This window comes from Mus pahari, chromosome X (assembly GCF_900095145.1).
Source record: "Mus pahari chromosome X, PAHARI_EIJ_v1.1, whole genome shotgun sequence".
NCBI classification, from domain to species: domain Eukaryota; kingdom Metazoa; phylum Chordata; class Mammalia; order Rodentia; family Muridae; genus Mus; species Mus pahari.
Genome location: NC_034613.1, coordinates 12,804,667 through 12,808,871, shown reverse-complemented (window position 1 = coordinate 12,808,871; position 4,205 = coordinate 12,804,667).

The window sequence follows — 4,205 nt, the reverse complement described above, 5'->3', positions numbered from 1 at the left end:
GCCTGCCTCTGCCTCCCAAGTGCTGGGATTAAAGGCGTGCGCCACCATGCCTGGCGCACTCAGTGCTCTTAATCATCGATCTACCTCTCCTCTCCGACCCCTCCCCCAGTGATTGGCTATTTTACTTCTTGTCAAGAAGGTGAAGGCAATGATAGAGATGTAGCAATTGTTTAATCCAGGATAGGGTAATGTTCGATCATTTCTGTGATTTGGACACCCTACTAGTCCTTAATTTTTTCTTAATTTTTTTTCTTTATTTTTATTTTTTATTTATTCTTTAATCTTTTTTTACAGTCCAGATTTTATCCCCCTTCGGTCCACCTCTGACTGTTCTACACCCCCTATCTCTTCCCTCCATTCCTCCCCAACCCCCATCTCCAAGAGAATGTCCCCACCCCCCACCCCACCAGACCTCTAAATTCCCTGGGACCTCTAGTCTCTTGACGGTTAGGTACATCATTTCTTACTGAACCCAGACCTAGCAGTCCTCTGCTGTATATGTATTGGGGGCCTCATATCAGCTGGTGTGTGCTGCCTGGTTGGTGGCCCAGTGTCTGAGAGATCTTGGGGGTTCCAGGTTAGTTGAGACTGCTGGCCCTCCTAGAGGGTTGCCCTCCTCCTCCTCAGCTTCTTCCAGCTTTTCCCTAATTCAACAACAGGGGGTCAGCAGCTTCTGTCCATTGGTTGGGTGCAAATATCTGCATCTGACTCTTTCAGCTGCTTGTTGGGTCTTTTGGAGGACAGTCCTGCTAGGTCCCTTTTTGTGAGCACACCATAGCCTCAGTAATAGTGTCAGGCCTTGGGACCTCCCCTTGAGCTGGACCCCACTTTGGTCCTGTCACTGGACCTCCTTTTCCTCAGGTTCCTCTCCATTTTTGTCTCAGACAGTTCTTTCAGACAGGATCAATTCTGGGTAAGAGTTTTTAACTGTGGGTTAAAGTTTTTTTTTACATTTATTTATGCCTCTCTTTGTGTGCACACATTGTGCGTACCTGCGTGTGTGTGTGTGTGTGTGTGTGTGTGTGTGTGTGTGTGTGTGTCTGTGTCTGTGTTTTGTGGGGAGAGAATCTAGGGCCTTGTGCATGCTTGGCAAGCACCCCATCACCTACCCATATCCCTAGCGTGGAACAATTTTTATGAGCCCAAATTGGGGTTAAAGGTGGGAAGAACTTAACAAGCAGAATGAGCATCCAAAAAGAAATGGACTTTTAAAAATGTTTAAGGGAGAAATAATGAGATTTCTGTCAACTGACAGTTAAATTCAAAGTAGTGGCTCTGGTCTGAGATGAAAACCATCAAAATTATTTATTTTTTTTTCAGCCAGGTGTGTTGGCATACACCTGCCATCCCAACATTTGGGGATGGCAGTGTTGGCAGCAGCAGGGACAGAGGCATAGGTCCACACTGTAGCCTGTAGTAGCCTCAGGAGTTCTCTTAAGTGATTAGGGACCTTGACTAGGCAAAACCAGATCTTTGGCTCCACCACAGAAAAGATTCTGAGGATGAACCAGGAGGGAGCAGAGGTAAACTGCATTAAAAATGGGAAGAAAGGCAGGTAGGAAAAGAAGCCAGTACACCCAAGAGTATGGGTATGAGATTTTCAGAGAGGAGTCACTTTGAAGTCTCTTGGCATTGGCTACATAGAAGATTTTAATGGCTCTCAAGTTACATTTCAAAGGGCTGCAAAGCAATCCTTGAATTTTTTGATAAATGAGATTATAAGGTGGCTCTGGAGGAGCCTTGGATGGGGCTACAACTGATAAGATAAAAGCAGGAGCCACCAGGGCTACCCGAGGAATTAGGGTGTGTCTTTGTAGAGACTCTAAAGGGGTATCTGGTGAGAGTCCTAGAACATTGCAGGTTTTCATCTGGGAGTGGGGAAAAGAAAAAACATTCAGCAGTTGTGAATTTTGTTGGGAAGTTTTCAAGTTTTATTTTATTTTTCATTATGTGTACGTTCGTGTCTTTGTGTGGGAATGTGCACATGAGTGTGGGTGACCGAGGAGATGAGGGATCTCATGAAGCTGCAGTTAAAGGCAATTGTCAACTGCCTGACATGATTGCTGGGAACCAAACTCAGGTTCCCTGCAAGCACTGTTAACCACTGACAGAGCCATCTCCTGCACCTGACATTGGGAATATTGATTCTTGGTTGCTGGGGGTCTTAATCAGACTTTGGGGTAAGGGACTCCTTTCCTTTCCCATGTCCCCATTATTTCCTCTATCTTCTTATCCTACAGGGGCAGGAGGATCTGGAGTTCAAGGACAGCCTTATTACTAAAAAAGAAACAAAAATTTGTGGGGTTTTTTCCCCCCTAAAACGGGAGAAGACTCTCAAAGGTGAAAAAAAATTATTGAGTGGGTCAATTTAACTATTTTGTACATATACATATAAAGCTTTTTTTTTTTTCGAGACAGGGTTTCTCTGTATAGCCCTGGCTGTCCTGGAGCTCACTTTGTAGACCAGGCTGGCCTCGAACTCAGAAATCTGCCTGCCTCTGCCTCCTGAGTGCTGGGATTACAGGAGTGTGCCACCATGCCTGGCAGCTTATTTTCTTTATCTGTTAGAACTGCTGATGGACACCTAAACTGATTCTGTAACTGGCTTCCCAAGTAGCTGAGAATAGCTTTTACTCTGACCTCTTCTGCTTCTTTGCACTAAGTGCTGAAGTTATAGGCATGCACAACCACACCCAGCTGTTTTATTTTTTAAAACAAGGTCTTAACTCTGTGGCTCAGGCTTGCCTAGAATTCACTATGTAGCCCAGATTTATTTCAAACTCTTAGCAATCCTCCTGGCTCAACTTCCCTGGTCCTGGGATTACAGGCATGTGCTACCATGACTGGTACTCTATCACTGCACAACAGATATATGTTCCCCACCCCCAAATAAACCATTTCTTAAAGTCGCCGGATCAAGAAAGAAACATGGTGGTTTTCCAGTAGACAGCTGCATGAAGTAAAATAAGCAGGATGAAGTGGAAAAGGGGAAGAAAGATTGCTGAAGAATCAGGAAATTACCCTTGGATTGAAGTGATCTATTTCTTAGTCAGTGGTGTTCCTAAGAATTCTTAAGGTTATTTTTTGGGAGGAGAAGGTTGAGGGATAGGGATCAAACAGGGCCTGGTACACACACTTACTACCTAGCTACATTTCAAGCCTGAATTTTTAGTTTTAAGTGGCCCTAGGGAATGACTGTTCAATGGTGTAGTGGCTATTCCTGGTTGTCAACTTGACTATATTTGAAATGAACTACAATCCAGAATTGGAAGGCTCACCAGTGACCCTAATCTGGAGACTGCGAGATAGAAGTTTCTGATCTGGATCTTGGTATGGAGATCTTGAGACACAGTGGTGATTGAATCCAGAAGATTAAGACAGGGAGATCTCCGAGTCCAAGGTCATCTGGGATTAAAGGTGTGGTGGCACACACACCTTTAATCTGGGCTACACCTTCTGCTGGGGACGATATAAGGACATTGGAAGAAGGGAGTCTGGCTCTCGCTCTTTCGCCTTCTTGCCGTGTGGGACTCAGCAACTGCTAGATCCTTGAACTTCCATCCACAGCTACTACTGAACCATTGTTGGGATTTGGACTGCAGACTGTAAGTCATCAATAAATTCCTTTACTATATAGAGACTATCCGTAAGTTCTGTGACTCTAGAGAACCCTGACTAGTACAAATGGTCACAGCAAAGGATGTTTGTCAAGTCAGGAAACTGGAATTTCAGCACAAATGCTTTGGAGTTTTATGTGGTATCAGAAGCTGACAGTGCCTGATAAGGTCTTTTCCTTTAAGTCTCAAGGTCAGTGGCAGTTTTTTTTCTGGCATCTTTTAGAAAATCCAGCCTTCAGGTTTGAGATTTTTGTATAGGCTTGGGGTGTTTTTTCCTCTTTGCATTTTTGGTGATGAAACTCAGGGAAGCCTCCTGTTGAACTCCATTCCCAACCAAAGGAGTATGTTTGTAAAATGCTACTTTTGCCTGCTGTGGATTAAGTTGAAATCATGTTTGAGACCCTGCAATAGTTGGTCATATCATCTTGGGATAAGGCAGAATTGGGAATTGGGAATTGGGAATACTTTCCAAGTTCCTGGTCAAATTAATTATTTTTCCTTTAGATTTTTAAATTGTTATCTTATGTGCATTGGTGTTTTGCCTGCATATGTGTCTGTGTGAGGGTGTTGGAGCTCCTAGAACTGGAG